The sequence below is a fragment of the Pinus tabuliformis genome, chromosome 1_2 (genome assembly GCF_031772625.1).
Source record: "Pinus tabuliformis cultivar Carrire ecotype Pingquan chromosome 1_2, CPIR1, whole genome shotgun sequence".
Classification (NCBI taxonomy): domain Eukaryota; kingdom Viridiplantae; phylum Streptophyta; class Pinopsida; order Pinales; family Pinaceae; genus Pinus; species Pinus tabuliformis.
In genome coordinates, this window is record NC_142298.1 from 303,951,219 (window position 1) to 303,969,426 (window position 18,208).

General features: G+C 36.8%; 1 pseudogene; it reads right to left on the reverse strand.

The window, feature by feature from the left end:
- Positions 1 to 12,636: 12,636 nt before the first annotated feature.
- On the reverse strand, positions 12,637 to 13,162 carry LOC149205558 (uncharacterized; annotated as a pseudogene).
- Positions 13,163 to 18,208: the final 5,046 nt, after the last annotated feature.

Consider the following 18,208-nt stretch of genomic DNA (forward strand, 5'->3'; position numbering starts at 1 on the left):
ATTGGCCTTTGAAGACACATTGGATCAATTTGTTGAGTTTCAACATAAGAAATACCAGATGATAATCCAGATGAAGAAATAGGAACTGACCATGTCGTCGAAACAGTCCCTGATTGGACTCCGGCTTGTTGTTGATAACTTGCCGGGAAAGATGATATACCATCGAACATCGTTGGAGTAGCAGTAGGAGGCTCTGCCGTTACTGTGTCGGATGACATAGTCCTGGATGTCGACGGTTGTTCAGACATATCTAGTCTATCCAAAAGATTTTCTAGCGATTCTGCAAGAACTTGCGATGAAAAGAGACTAACTTCGAAGACCAACGACGGAATGGTGATGATTATTCCGTTTAAAATAAATTTTAGACGCTTTGACACAACTTGTTTTTTCAATTTTTAAGAGTCGAGAAAAACAAAAGATGACTCTAGTCTCCTTCGATTTTTAATGAGCCTGAAGTGACAAGTGCTCAGATGGACCTTTTCCGTTAAGGAGTCTGAAAAGGAATGAAAGGGACTGCTCTGGAGATCTAGGTAGAGGGAGTACCAAACCAATCGCAAAACTGCAGAATACTTTTTACGGTACGACAGTCAATCTTCCCAAATGTTGTGTTCGGTGCATTGCGATCAGTAGGGCGGCCGACACGGCTTCCTATGGATAAAAGGTTTTAAGCCTATAGGGGTCTCCCAATATATACTTGACGGTACGTGGGAGCACAAGTCCGTACTTGCACTTATCGTCTCAAAGTGGAGGAATCACCCAACCATCAGTGAGGACAACAGTTACCTGTTGGAAATAATACTGAGAGGGGGGGGTGAATCAGTATTATCAGATCAATAAAACTTTTTCAATGCTCAAAAACATATACGCTACTTCAGTTAAGTGAACCCGCGTGTACACGCTGCTGTGTCTAAAGCAACTAGCGTATATCCAGAAATCTTATGATTCAGTTAGCTTATCTTCAGTAAATGCATCAGAACATTATTAACCATATTAACAGTAAACAGGTGCAGTATAACAGAACAGATCATCACACAAAAGCCACACACATGAACACAAAGATATAAGGTGGAAACCCAATGTGGGTGAAAACCACCTGCTGCAAGTCATCTCAATCTTCTTCTTAATAAGAAAATACTTTTACAATATTTGTACTGGTGCAGTCTTATACCAGTACGGGAGCTACAACCCCCTTTGTTTTTGTACTAGCCGATCCATTTACTAGTACACAGGCTGCTACCTGCTACAATGCTCCAAAGATCTCCCTTAGCTTTTGTACTAGCTTAGATACTAGTACGTAGGTGCTTGCCTACAATCTTCTCTCCTCCAGGTACCACGTTTCATCAATTTTCAGACTGGATACACTGAAGCACAACACATAATCTGAAAGGCCACATTTCATCCAATTTTCATACTGGACCCATAACTATCATTGAAGCTCAAAACAATCATCAAACTCTGAATCACTGAAACCTTGTTAACAACACCGTCACCAGAACACAGAGCAGACACAGAACTCTGTAATAACCATCAGACCCATCTGCAACTTCAAGTATCAAGCTTTACAATGTATACGCTACTTCGATGAATCAAACCCGCGTGTATACGCGCTTTCGCCAAAGACAACCCGCGTACAGATCTAAAAATAATTTCTCATAACTTGCAGCTGTACCAGACATCAATCATACTCATAATACTTATAGAACAATACATGCGTCAGTATGTAGATCTAGAATAAGCATCATAAAGATAGTTCATTTCAAACCATTTGATCCCGATCTTGCTCTCCATCAACCGATGAGATCTCTCCTTAGCTCAGATCAAGCAATGCATCATCAACCCATAACCAGCATACTGGATCTAATGCTTCATCAGATATTCAAGACATTTCAGATACACTTGCCTAATGATTTCCTTCCCTTTATATAGCCTTAGGCCTTGCTCAATACCAAGAGCCAAAACCATAGTAACACAATACCATCAACTTCAAAACTAGGGATCGACACACCCGTCGAGACACAATGGTCCGAAACCATAGGCACAACTTCCAAGGAATAACCGCCATGGACCAAAGGTACTTTTCCACATACACGCGCTTTTGCTGAAGCCAACCTGCGTGTACACGCGACTTGGGCTTAATGAACCTGCGTGTATGAACTTTCTCTTCTTCTTATAGTCTGATCATCAATTCCTTGTTGCTGACCTTCTGTACTATGATTTGTCATCAGTGAGGTTTGCCATCAAGGACAACACTTATCTCATAATGCCAACAATCTCCCCCTTTGGACTTGATGGCAAAGCTAACTTGTCACACTTAGAACTATCATCTGATCCCTTTGAGCTGTCCTCCATCAGTCACATCTGATATCTCTTCTGAAGATTCACCCAGTTATACATAAGTGAGATATTCTTCTATGAGAGGGTTGCCATCAAGTACAACACATGCATCATAATGCCAACAATCTCCCCCTTTGGACTTGATGGCAACAACACCAAATCACTCTCCCCCTTTGACATCAAGGGCAAAGGGTGGACCAAGAAATTCTCTTCCTTTGCTGAATCATTCCACTGTCCATACTCCCCCTGAGTACCTGCTGAAATCTCTGAATAGTCTCCCCCTTTGTATATGCCAAGGTGTACCAATCTGTCCATGCTCCCCCTGAGTACATGCTGAATCTCTGTTCTTGCTGAAGTGTGCTGATCATGCTCTCCCTGACTGTAAGCAAGGTCTACAAAAGATGTTCTTCAAGAAGAACATGACTCTATACATCATAAAGGACCTTCCTATCACTTAGGACTCATACATACATCCATCTCTCAACTAAGTGAGGATATACAAAAATTGACTCATCCACCCAACCAAGTGGGAATACATCAAGATTTTACATATGACAACCAATCACATTGCATCAATCATCCCAGGCATAGTGGGGAAACCAAAATAGGCCGTTACATGACCTTGACACCATGAAAGAGATACCACAAAAGAGATATATGACATAGAGACGAAATAACTAGACCAAGACTTATGAAAGTAACTGATAATCACCATTCAGATCAGCAACCAAGAGATCCTTCTGTTCTCCTTTCGCCTTTGTTCCTCCAGAAATCAACACCAAATGTGAACTAGAACCAAAAGCTTTAAGATAATGCCAACAATGCATCATTGGAAGATTATCTGCTCCCCCTGAACCTGTGCCAGATGATCTCTGTCAGACCTATATCAGACTTTCTGCAACCAACATCTGTCCCTGCTGATTTCCTTCAAATCTCCATATACGCGTCTGTATACACATAAACAGGCGTATATACGCAGATATCCCTTACGCAACACGCGTACACCATATACGCGACTATCCCCTTGTAAAACGGCGTATGCACGCGGATATCCTTTAAACAACACGCGTACACAAATTTCCATATCAACAACCTGTAAATGTCCTGTAGAGAATAGGTCATCAACCTATAACAAGGTATGTCTGCATCAATTCATCCCTTTGAACAGAATTCAGAGTCATTCACATTGTATCATGTGTGAAACCACCATAGCCATTTCATCAAGCTCTACATGATCCAAGTATCATTACTTGGGAACATCTGCATCAATTAACATATGTAAGTATAAACCTATCATCATATAGATAAGAACTCATCACCATGTCTCCAATAAAGCAACTTTGAGTAGTCATCCATGTATCAGCATTATGTATCTTGAGCTCAAGCTCATTTGACAAAAACTTCTTGATATCATCAACAACAACAATCCTTATCCACAAGAGTGCCTGCATCATAACTGTATGATTTTTATGCATATGACAACAGCAGTATATGAGTGACCCATCATCAAGTGAAGATGTATATTCAAGCTTTGTACTTCTCCTTGTCCTTATGAAGATCACCATGTAAGCACCATCAAAGAATCAACCATAAATCTGATCTGATCATCAACTATGTAACCTCAAGAATCATATGAGATTTTATCATAGACAACTCACAACCACATCATAGCAAGATATATCATTTAGCCATATAAGAATCATCACCAAGAATTATAAGCCATAATGCCAACAATGAATTACTAAAGGCATATGCTCCCCCTCAATCTGTGCCATCTGTTAGATTTGATCATGCATATATCAGCAGTAAGCATCAAGACATCATCATCATCATCATCAAGTTAGGATCAAAACACTTCTAGACATCTTACAAGTATCAAAACATTTTTCACACATCCTCAGCCGATTGTAACTATTAACCAATAGAGCAAATAATGGACTGAATCATATCAGATCCCTTTTCTGAGCCTGTCCCCACTGCTTTTCCTCAGACTGACATATACGCGACTTTGCAGGTCTAACTCGCGTATATACGCGACTTCCCTTTAAGAAACTTGCGTATGAGATTCAGGACACTGAAGTTTTACATTTTCAGCTCCCCCTGAGTCTGATATGTCTGTGCTGTGCTGTGTCTCAGTGCATTGTGCTGACTGTACTTCCTTCTTCCTCCATATCTTCAAGTGTGATGAGGTTTTCTTCCTTTTGTGTGATGTCCATCCTCTGTTCCTGCATTCCTTTGCTATATGTCCAAGCTTGTTACATGCATAACATCTAACATGTTTCATGTTCCTCCTGTAGCAATCAGCAGCTTTGTGACCAAACGTATTGCAAGCAAAACAATATCCATTAAAGTACCTTGAATGTGATGATCTTTCTACATGATGGTCTTGAACCCTTCTTCTTCCACATCTAGCTGCAGCATGTCCAAGATTATGACATACATAACATTCAACATTATTCATAGGAGGAGTAAAAGATTTTCTTTGAGGAGTCTCTTTCCTTGATTGTTGATGGGGTTGACCTTTCATCTCCTTGTTGATCATTATAAATTTCTCTTTAGAGTTCCTTGCCTCACCTTGTGAGCTAGATTCACCTTCAACAGATTCATGAAAACCAAGACCAGTCTTGATTGCAGGAGACCTTTGACTACTAAGAATATCATCCAAGGCTTTAGTACTATCTTGAAATCTCAAAAGTTTATCCTTTTCTTCTAATTTACCTTTCAAGATATTTACCTCAACTTGAAGTTGTTCCTCTTTTTCTAGACATTGCTTCTTCATGTCTTCTCCATCTTTTCTTCCTTCTTCCATTTGTTGCCTTAGATTGAGTATCTCCTTTTCTTGCTTTTCATACAGATCCTGCTGAATTTGACGAACTCTGAAGGCACATTCCAACTGTGATTTTAAGCTGATGACTTCGTTGTCTTGTTTTTCAATTGCTTGGTGTAGATCTTCATTCTGCTTCTTGGATTCTTCAAGATCTTCCTTTAGTGAGAGGATCGTAGCTTCAAGATTTTCATAGTAGCTGGATCTATCTTTGAGTTTCTTGATGGTTGTGCTTCTTTCGTTGACTTCTTTTCTTAATGATGTCACTTCATGCTGCAATTTTTGACATTGGTCTTCCTTGTCCTTGAGTAGCTTTCTTACCTTGTTTCCTTCTTCTAGTTGGGCCTTTAGTTTGGTAACTTCTTCTTTGAAAGCACATTCCCTTTTGTTCAATAGATCTTGTTGATCTTTAACTTTGTCTGTAAGCCTTTTAAATACTGCCTCTATTTGATACTTTTCTTGCTCACCCATAAAAGCATGTTCAGTAGTTTCACTATCACTTCCATCACTTTCACAAGGAAAGATAGCATGAACATCAGAGGATAACACATTCATACCTGATAATGATTCTGAATCTGATTCTGAATCTGAAGAGCCTCTTATACCTAATCCCCAATCGATTCTCCCACTGTCATAGTCCTTCTGAGATGTCTTCTTCTTCTTATGAGCTTTCTTCTTAAGCTTCTTTCCCATTGTTCCATGGATCTCCTTCAAGCGATCAAGCTTCTATCAAAGGACCTGCTCTGATACCAATTGTTTGAAATAATACTGAGAGGGGGGGGTGAATCAGTATTATCAGATCAATAAAACTTTTTCAATGCTCAAAAACATATACGCTACTTCAGTTAAGTGAACCCGCGTGTACACGCTGCTGTGTCTAAAGCAACTAGCGTATATCCAGAAATCTTATGATTCAGTTAGCTTATCTTCAGTAAATGCATCAGAACATTATTAACCATATTAACAGTAAACAGGTGCAGTATAACAGAACAGATCATCACACAAAAGCCACACACATGAACACAAATATATAAGGTGGAAACCCAATGTGGGTGAAAACCACCTGCTGCAAGTCATCTCAATCTTCTTCTTAATAAGAAAATACTTTTACAATATTTGTACTGGTGCAGTCTTATACCAGTACGGGAGCTACAACCCCCTTTGTTTTTGTACTAGCCGATCCATTTACTAGTACACAGGCTGCTACCTGCTACAATGCTCCAAAGATCTCCCTTAGCTTTTGTACTAGCTTAGATACTAGTACGTAGGTGCTTGCCTACAATCTTCTCTCCTCCAGGTACCACGTTTCATCAATTTTCAGACTGGATACACTGAAGCACAACACATAATCTGAAAGGCCACATTTCATCCAATTTTCATACTGGACCCATAACTATCATTGAAGCTCAAAACAATCATCAAACTCTGAATCACTGAAACCCTGTTAACAACACCGTCACCAGAACACAGAGCAGACACAGAACTTTGTAATAACCATCAGACCCATCTGCAACTTCAAGTATCAAGCTTTACAATGTATACGCTACTTCGATGAATCAAACCCGCGTGTATACGCGCTTTCGCCAAAGACAACCCGCGTACAGATCTAAAAATAATTTCTCATAACTTGCAGCTGTACCAGACATCAATCATACTCATAATACTTATAGAACAATACATGCGTCAGTATGTAGATCTAGAATAAGCATCATAAAGATAGTTCATTTCAAACCATTTGATCCCGATCTTAGATCTTGCTCTCCATCAACCGATGAGATCTCTCCTTAGCTCAGATCAAGCAATGCATCATCAACCCATAACCAGCATACTGGATCTAATGCTTCATCAGATATTCAAGACATTTCAGATGCACTTGCCTAATGATTTCCTTCCCTTTATATAGCCTTAGGCCTTGCTCAATACCAAGAGCCAAAACCATAGTAACACAATACCATCAACTTCAAAACTAGGGATCGACACACCCGTCGAGACACAATGGTCCGAAACCATAGGCACAACTTCCAAGGAATAACCGCCATGGACCAAAGGTACTTTTCCACATACACGCGCTTTTGCTGAAGCCAACCTGCGTGTACACGCGACTTGGGCTTAATGAACCTGCGTGTATGAACTTTCTCTTCTTCTTATAGTCTGATCATCAATTCCTTGTTGCTGACCTTCTGTACTATGATTTGTCATCAGTGAGGTTTGCCATCAAGGACAACACTTATCTCATAATGCCAACAATCTCCCCCTTTGGACTTGATGGCAAAGCTAACTTGTCACACTTAGAACTATCATCTGATCCCTTTGAGCTGTCCTCCATCAGTCACATCTGATATCTCTTCTGAAGATTCACCCAGTTATACATAAGTGAGATATTCTTCTATGAGAGGGTTGCCATCAAGTACAACACATGCATCATAATGCCAACATTACCAGGCTTTACGACGCCGGAATACGTCTCTAGCCTAGACCTCTAAATGTTGTGCGTTAAGTTCCAAAGCATTGTTAGATTCATTCAATTCATTTTAAGTTGATCTTTCTTAGAAGTTTTCCTTTTGGGATCACCACGAGATGTAGATGTAATTCCTAAAATGCAATCTAAAGATGATAAGCAAACTTTTATCTCTTTTCAGCAATGAAAATCCTAGCTACAAGGGGAAAAGAAAGACACAATCTTTTCTCAAAGAGCAAAGAGCACACTGTAGATGCACTTTTCCTAAATCAAGCCAAACAGACTATCAATATGCAAATGCACATATGCATGTATTTGTTTTCCCTTTCTTAATATTGATGCCTAAAAAGAAAGTTGATGTACAAATCTGAATTTGCTTTCAACTAACAAACACAAACAAGCTTCTTTTCGAAATCAAAAGGTAGAGAAGATTACGACACTTTATGATTTTGAAATAAACACTCGTTTCGACACTAGAAAGTGACAAATTCAAACCAAAGGCAAAAGTAAAAGCATAATCGATTGTCAACAGCAAATAAACTTTCTCCTAAGATCAAGATCGACACTTACGACAGATCTAAATCCAAGGACGACAGTATGACTATTCTACTCTTTCAATGGAAAATTGTAAATGATGTAACAAACACACAAAGAACATCTACAGTATTTTTGTACAAAGGAGGCGGAATTAAGGCAAAGAAAAGGGGTTTTTTAAACAGACACACACTGATCACAGGCTGCAAAAATCAGAGACAAAACTAAAAAAATGAAGCAAAGAACCTCAGCTGCACAGGGCTAGGCTGATCAGCGCACCTGTTACACAGAGAAATTCGATTGCAGCGCAGGTAGCCCTCTCGGGAACTGCGTTGAAATGCAGAATCTCTTCACAGAGCCTGCGCTGGGGCAGAAACGAGAATTCCTTCCGGGTTCTGGGTCACGGTTTGCAGTTTAATCTATGGTTTTTGGCCGAGTAAAAGCAATCAATAATGCACAATCAGAGGGTGGATTTAAAGGAGGTCTAAGAGCTATCACAAAGGGTAATTAGATCATTTGTGAATCAGCTGTTCAAATCATAAACAAATCTAGTGAATGGATTGAAGTAGCAGGTGTCTACTTTGCATTTGATAATGGCAAATGCAGTTCGATTGCTACTTCTGTGTTTATGAAACAAACAACAAGAGAAACACAAACAAACTAACTAGACACGATCCCCAGTGGAGTCGCCATTTTGTTGATGGGAAAAGTGTCTACTCAGAATGCCCCTATCCCACTAAGGTGTGACAGTGCCTTAGCAACAAACAAGGAAAACTACTTTCGTATTCTTCTTTATGAACTGTAAACGAAGAGGAATAGGATGAACCAACCTGTGTCTTGCGCTAGTCCTTTGATCCAATCTCTCTCCTCTTTGACAGCTTCCAGCTACCTACTCCCTTACTTGCCCAGCTTCACCAAGTTCCTGCAAGATCACAGAAGTGGAAAACTACACAAAGACATGGATTTACATTCATAAACAGCTTAGGATCAGATTTAAGCTAAACATGCAAATATAACAAAACATCATTGATACACAAACATGTAGGAGAAACTCAAATAGTTTTATTGATATAACAAGAAGGTCCAGGAGGAGTTACAACCGATGATTCCTGATCCAGCATCAACCCCCCAGCAAAGGAATCCCCTCTTCACCTCCAACAAAGCATAAATCACCCAATGCACTGATCTCTATCTCAAAACCAACAGCAATTCTCTGCAAAGTACAAAATTCCAGCCTCTGGATCTCTGGGATGAGGGATCCATATATAGATGTATGCAAAGAGGATGAGTCAGCTTATGATTTGACTTGTGGCCTCTCTCTGTCAGTTCTTGCTTCCACTTGGAGACTGAGAGCCTCTTACTCATCCTTGGTCGAACTCAGTGAGGCAAGTGTCATTGGGGAAGATTCTGGAACCTTCCATCGTCTGTCCACCTCGCGGAATGACACTGCCATTTGTCATTTCCCGCTCAGCGCACCCTGGTAGTGCATTTAGGTGCGTTGCAACGCACCTAGCTAGTGTACTTGGGTGCTATGCAACGCAGGTAGCTAGTGGAGCAGCTGAAATGATCCTGATTTGACTGATTCTGAGCAGTTTCTGGTGGAGAACTTCTGGGAGAAGCTGTAATTTGTTGACCTTGTTCCTTTAGGGGCAGGAACAACACTTTTAGGGACTTTGGATCCCTTGGTTTATGGACATTTCATGCTTAGAGCTGTAAGGCACAAAAATGTCTATAACACTCTCAATATAGAACTGAACCTTATCTCCTTTAATCAAGGATAAATTCCTAAATCAAGAGAGAAAATAATTGCATGATCTCACAAAGACTTCAAGTTTAAATTTCCATAACTAATTAACTCATGGAGATTAATTAATTAATATTTTAAACTACTGGTAAGACCAAATTCGTTTTTACTTCCTATAGATAGACAAGGGACTGCTATAAATAAGAAGGGACCTAGAAATTCTATTTTTAGAAGATGTTATTTTTAGCAGTTTCACCTCTCACCCAAGGTGGCCAAAATGCTCATTAGCCAAACTACTATTTTTAGAAGTGCTAAATTTAGCAGTTCTATTTTTAGCACTTCCTAAATTTAACATTTCTTGTTGCACACTTTTCAACACTCCCTCTCAACAAGAAAGGCTTCCTCTCGAACCCGATCCTGTAACTCTAGAATGTTCTGCACGCAACACATCTACCAAGTGCGGTTGCTCCAGCAACACTCAGAACAAAAAAATTCCCAACTGACCACTCGGTTGGGCTAGAAACATACTCTAATGTTGAAGCTCTACCTGTTGCTAACAAGTGGTCCCTCTGTGACCTCTGCGCTACTATAACATCTTCATGCATCTCGCATCGTTGCACCCTTCTTTGTGCTACCCTACACTATGCAACACACTTGTGCCTCTCGCATTGCTGCAGCCTGCATGTTCTGCACTATCCTGTGATTCCTTGCACTGTAGCTCTCTCTGCCGCTCCATCTGCTTCTGTCTCTATCCAATCAGTCAGTTCCTGCTACTCCACATCGGGGCTCCCGTAGCAAGTTCTCATCCAAGAAGTTGGGTACCTCAAGGATCCTGGCCCTCCTCCTTAGTACAATCACTGTACATCGCCCCACCTCCCACCTGGAGGTATGGCTGCATGCGATCCCTCTGCCCACCTGGCTCGAAGTTTCCCCCTACTAGAGGTCTCTGCATGAGTAGATGTCTCTACTCGATCTCCTCTCATCTTCCCCTGTTGTGGCTGCTCCACAACCTCCTAAAGCTGTTGCACCAATTGTGGCTCCTCCACAATTGTCTGAGACTTCTTCTGGCTCTGCATGTTGAGAGGTAATTTGCTCTCCCTCTCAACCACCAAGTATCTAACCTTTGCCTTGCTTCTCAAGGCTTTTCATGCATCTTGTACCTCAAGTGCATACAGGTTCTTGGCTAGCACACCAATCTATTTCCACTTTCCCGCCATCACGAAATTTTCTAGAAAAGGAGCTGATTTTAAATCAGCGATATCTCCCTCATCCGAACTCTGATTCAACTGATTTTTTTATTTTTTTATTTTGGGTATTTTTCCACAAGGAATCCAAATCTACTATTTATTTCTGAAAATTTTGTACAGAAATTTTCAGATCTACTCTGCAAACTCTCGGCCCAAAACTCGAAACTTTGAAATCTCCTCTCAGTATATTGTTCTCTCCTTGATCAGTTGTGCTCTGATTCCATGTAGAATTTTGTAGAATTTTTCCAACAAATCAACTAGCTCTAATACCATGTAGAACTTTTTCTACAAATCAGCTAGCTCTAATACCATGTAGAAATTTCCCACCTGTAGATCACCTGGTAATGCAATGTACTAAAGCAAAACACTGGATCTACTTCTACAAATAATTTAATGGAAGCTTAATCAACCATGAGTAACATCAATAAGAACACATATAACTGATAAGAAGGAATCAATCACACATAACATAGAAGAATTTACCCGGGGAAAGCACATGCCTAAAACCCCATCTCTGTATTATCATACAAGTGGAAATTTAGTCCAGATTACACAAAGTCTTAGCTCAGAAGCTATCCAACTCTTAGTACAATCCCTCTGCTGCTCATAGATAGTCAAAGGCTTCTCACAAACCTTCTCCTCTGCCCTCCAAACCTCATATTTCCTTGTGTAGTTTCCTTGGGGTTCAATGCTGCCACCTGTGTGAATTGGCCTCTTCACACACTCACTAACCTCTGATCTAACTGTACAAACTTGAAGGAGATAAATCCTCATCAGGATGAGCTTCCTTTATAGGAAAAATATTCATCCAACTGATAGTACATTGTCCCTTCTCTGATCTCAACTGGCTCTCTGTCTGAACTGACATGCATTAGTTATTCATGAGAGAATACTTAGTTATCTGAAAATAATAGTTGTCACATGCATGCAAGCATTAATAAACTATATCTCATTATTTTAACAACTTGTTAAAATAATCTAACTGGACTTGACTAAGTTAAACTAATTCAACTGATCCTCTCGATATAGAATTGAACCTTATCTCCTTTAATGAAGGGATAAATTCCTAAATCAAGAGAGAAAATAATTGCATGTACTCACAAAGACTTCAAGTTTAAATTTCCATAACTAATTAACTCATGGAGATTAATTAATTAATATTTTAAACTGCTGGTAAGACCAAATTCGTTTTTACTTCCTATAGATAGACCATGGACTGCTATAAATAGGAAGGGACCTAGAAATGCTATTTTTAGAAGATGTTATTTTTAGCAGTTTCACCTCTCACCCAAGGTAGCCAAAATGCTCATTGGCCAAACTGCTATTTTTAGAAGTGCTATTTTTAGTAGTTCTATTTTTAGCACTTCCTAAATTTAGCATTTCTTGTTGCACACTTTTCAACAGAAAAGTTGAAGAGGGTTGTAACTTGGGGCATGACATCACATGCTTCGTACCCAGTCTACTATACCTCCCTCACTAAACAAATCCTTCTTCATCACCATTGATTCCCAATATTTATAATTTTAGCTATGATATACATATAAAAGGGGAACCAGAGGAAGAGCTCCTGCTACTCCACACCAGCAACACCAGTGATTCTCCTGCCCATATATGAGATTCCCTCTTATCATTTTCTCGAAGTAGACCTAATTCTCGAACTTGGAATAACATGTCTTCTGTAGGTAAACCTCTAGCTGACCATCATCATTCAAGGCATAGGATTTCACCCTCATAGGCAGTAGCCCTTCAAGAAGGCCATTCTTCTTCAGTACATCATATATCATTTCTTTAGCCTCTACAAATCCCCTGACCATCACAATCATCAATATCATAATCACAAACAACCATGGTCAACTTTCCAATTGCTTAAATGCAAGGAAATGCCTAGGAAGGATGAAATGAGAGGTTTGGTGTAATAAAGAAAAGGCATTGCAGAATGAGCCTCAAAATTCCAAACCAGACAATGAACTGAATTGCGAATTGAATTGAAATGTTGTTATTAAAGGTCGAGCAACTGACATGAATAGTTTCATGGTTGTTGCAAACAATATCGTAAGGCAAACAATTATTCCATAGTTGCATGGTTGTTGCGCTAATGCAAAATTATTTGCATAAAACAAATTTGAAAAGCTTTAAGGGTGGGCGCTAAGATGATTAACATGAATGTGTAATATAAATTTTATAAGAGAATTAAACCAAAATTTGTTAGGAAAACAAATATTTCTCTTTCATAACCAGTTGCGTTGGGAGATGTAACAGGAAATAGATTAATAACTCAAGATTTAAGCATGTGGTAATAGTGAGAGCCTGTTTTAAATTCAAGATTTAAGCATTTAGTAATAGTGAGAGCCTGTTTTGAATTCAAGATTTAAGCATTTGGTAATAGTGAGAGTCTGTTTTGTTACTTACTATTGATAAGTAATTTTAAGTAGTATGATCTTCTTTATTATAACATTAAATGTTAATTAATATTAATAAATAACATTAAAAAAATAACTTATTTTATTATATTAAATTTTTCTATTTTATATTTAAATTTGAAAATTATGAATATGTTGAAATTAACCTGTTATTCATGGCATAGCATGCTAAATTTGTGGGACAAAAATATAAAGGCCTTGATTTATGTTGGTTTAGAAAAAATAAAATTTCCAAATATATGAATGTTGAGATTATGATGAAATTAATTTATTATTTATTATAGATTTCGTATATGTTAAATTTATTCTTAGAAATTTGTAAGGATGACAAAGTGAGCATTTAAGTTCAATATATTAAATTTAAAAAATTATTAAAAAAAAAACTAAATGATTGAAATTAATTTATTATTTAACTATATAAGTAAAATATATTGTTAAAATTATATATATTTTTGTAATATAATTTGAATGAATTTATAATTATTTTTGTTGGGTATTTGGTTGGTTTTGTTATGGAAATGTGTGGTTCTCAAAATAAAAATCAACACATTTATTTCACTAGTAGATGGTGTATGTTTATAGAAATCAAGATATGAATGTTGGTTTAAATATAGATATTACATAAAAATGATATGCTTATGAACACATGATGTTAACCATAAAATATGAATGTTTGTTATTTGTTTTTTTGTTTTTGGTAAATTTCAACACTTTTTGTTCAATATCAAAACCCAAAATTACATCGCTATCATTTCCATGCTCGCATACCCATAAAACCAATATCTCCTATATCAAATAGAGATCATAGCAAAATATGCTCATTTGTGTAGTGAACAAAGCTATAGGTGAATTAAAGCTCATATATACCTTTAAACATTGAATCAAATAAGGCATAAGAGCAGGATAACCATAACCACCAAGTATTTATCTAAGAGCTATGAATAACAAAGTAGATGCGCAACATGAATTTGAAAACATTGTTCAATGTTAACTCCAAACCTTTGTAACCATTTCTTCTAAAAACACAATTGTACTTTCCTCCATAAAGACCAGAAAGCATCCATTATGTGCACAAAACCAAAAGGAAGCAGCATGCCATTCAGAATGCAAGAAGCTCCAAAGTTGTGGAGCTAAGAGTAGACAATACACAACAATGTCCTCCAAAAACATGAATATGGTAGTTTCCTTCAAGAGAGAAGTGAATGAACAATTATATGTAAGTACACCAAGCAGAAGAGAGCCATAAACAACCAGAAATGTGCCATAATATGCATGAATGAGACCTGAGAAAAGATGTGTAGTCTCACCAAAAAAAGCTAAATATGTTTCATCCATAGTATGCACCATAAAAACCATTGTACCAAAAGATATAGAAATTATATCTCCATCATGAGAATGTTTCCCAAAACCAGATATCCATGCACCTGAATTATTAGAAAGATAATAATAATAATAAAGGCTCAAGGCTCTCCAAGGGAATAACAAAACAACCACAACACCCACTTCGCCTCTGTGAGATCCATAGGACAATAAGGAAAATAGTCCTTGGTTATATACTTCATACCAAAATAAGAAAAGGACCACTGAGAAGAAACCAGACCTGAAGGACACATGCAAAATTGATAACAAAATACCCGAAATCACTTTTCTAGTCATGTTAAGAGGAAATTAGAGCAGGTGTATCAACATTATTAGTTGAAGGATCACTGAGATCGCCATAGGAAGAATCACTCATGAAGAAGCTTTCTACACGAGCCAAGCAAGAGTCTAGATAATCTAGGTAGAATCTTTGATTACCGAGCATACGTTTAAAGTCCTCTAAAGAAGAAGAACCATCGTAATTTTTCACTTTTTTTATCTTTAAAATAAGACGCAACAAGGTAGCCATTTGTTGATATAATTCCAGTGAATTCATAAAATGAAGTCGCCTTTTCCTAAATCTACCAGGATCCATTTCATATCTTCCCCCACCAACTCAGAGTCTAATGATAAGGACAATCCCTTGCCTCCTTATTCTCTAGCAATAAAATTTCCTTTCTCACTTCCCAAGGAACAACATCAAAGGAGGTCGCAACAGAGTCATAGGAAAAAGTATGAACCCTTTTCTGCACAATGCTATCTCCACCACCCCTCCTATTACTCATTTGTTTTCTAATAGGCATGAGTACATTTGAAAATGAACACCGAGGAAAAACACTTACATAACTTCTACCTATAAAGCAAGAATACAGACGATATAGAGAACCCTAAACTCTTGAGCTAAAGACAATTAAATAATCACCTAATTTCCAAAGTACGTGAGAATAACCCAAAATATTTTCAAATTCACCATATCTCAGGGTCATTACAAAACCTAGAAACAACTCATGAAACTCCTTTATACAAATACTTGACACAAAGAAACTATGACAAAGCCCTAAACCCTAAAAACTACCAGTAAGTGCACGATTCATGATACATTGACCAAAATGCAATTGACTAAATAAATTGAATTCTAAAGCTACAATTAGAAATGTTAAATTCTTCAGAGACATAGAATATGGACAACGCTCCCAAATAACAATAATTTCCCACAAAGATTGAGAATATTTCCTAAAGACTCAATTAAACAAGAAAACCGAGAAATTACCTTTAAACACCCAAACAAACAAATTACAAGAGTAAGCATACCAAATTCATGTCTTAAAACCAACAATAGGAGCAAGTTTGTGATTGACAGTCTAAAATTCATTAGAACGACAAGGATCCCAACACATTCCATAAAATAGATTGTCTATAAAATATTGCCATTGAAAGTGAAAATTAAAATGAAAATTCAACAGGAAGAAACTAATAGTGGAGGTTGAGGAGTTGTCCTCACCTCCTCTCACACTAAACTTGCACCATTGCTCGTCCATCGCCCTACCTGAAGCTATAAAACAATAACTCCACCAGTAAGCTAACATGCACTTCTTAACTGCCTTTTTCCATGCCATCACGAGGAAGAGACAATTGTGAGGTTGGCACATCCTTCTATGCAACCATAGTTTCTTAATTAACACCCCATCAGGGTACCATAAAATATTAATGTTATTCATGCACAAATTTTGATTTGATTTGATATGTGAAACATCTATTAAATTTTAAAATTTTATAGGTGAAGTAATATTTTAAAATATATTAATATTTAAATATTCTTTTAATTTTATTATAAAATTAAAATTAAAATAAATTAAATGTTTTATGTACTAGGTTGATTATTATTTTTTAACTTAAATACATAATTTTGAATGATTTTTCATTTAGATATGCATTTAACATTTATCTTAACAATATGATTTTTTATTTATATTAAATATTTTAATTTTAAGATTAAAATGATTTAGTTTTTTTATTTGTTAAAGTATTTGTGATTTGTGAGACTAATCCATGATTTTAGAAAGTATGACTTAATTGTGTTAGGAATCACACTCATTCTGGCTCACATCAACCCTTAACAATGCAATTTTTTTGGTTTTTCTATCATAAGTTTATAAACTTCATCAACTTACTAAATAAAACCCTAAAAATCCAATAACCCTCATGAAATTTTACCTAAATCTAATTGATTGAATCAAACACAAAATACATTTAATTATTATGATTTATATAAAAGATATAATGGTCTAAATCTTTTAGCACCTACATTAATTGTTAATAAATCATGTAAACAACCACAAATGGTCATCACAAAGATTCAAGGATACTTTGTTTTTTATGAAAGTCCATGGATGACATGTAAATATATGCTCAGATCATCATAATAATATAATTGACAATGATGGTGGAAGAGACAAAGATGTTGAAAGAATGTGCTATGACCATGTGCAACTTTTTTGTTTAATGTAGTACTTCTTATATAAAAAGAGGGAAAAGTGGTCGAGGTGTTGAAGTGCTAACAAATGAAAATGGGAAATGGCAAGAATATCTTCATGATCCAAACTATGTATGGAGATATGAGATCATTTAATTATAGTTAGTCTTTAGAACATATTACTATTTTATATAAACAATTATTTTGCAATATGGCATGAGAAATGATTGTCCAAGTTACTATACTTTGTATTTGTAAAAGTAAGTGGACTTGCACTGAATTTTTATTGCAAGGCATGGCCCAAATTTTATATTGCAATAGAAAACATTGTTTCGGAGTGTTGTATCCATAAGTGTTCAACAAAATCCATTTCTAGACAAAAATTTTGCCCTCTAATTTTTTTTTACAAGGAAGTTGTTAGATCTATGATTCATTGGCATTTTGTAGGGGGTAACTTAATTCATCAATTAGTTCCCACCATAACTTAAGCAAGACTTTGCATAAAAAATAAATATAAGAATAAGATGTAAATAAATATACTTACTTCTCACCATTATTTATGTAGGAGTGAAATTGTAAATGTGTAGACATCCCAATTTATTAGTTCCTTTCAAATCAAGACTATAGGATTCCATTTGCCTATTAATTTAACATTGACCAATGCAAATTACAATGTTTTATGCAATATTTTCTAAAACATAATTTCTAACTTTAGATTGCATTCTTGTTTTAAATAAATTGTTAATTTTGCATTCAATACATTTACTCATAACCAAAAATTTAACTGTAACAAAAATTTAACTTCTCCCTCTTTA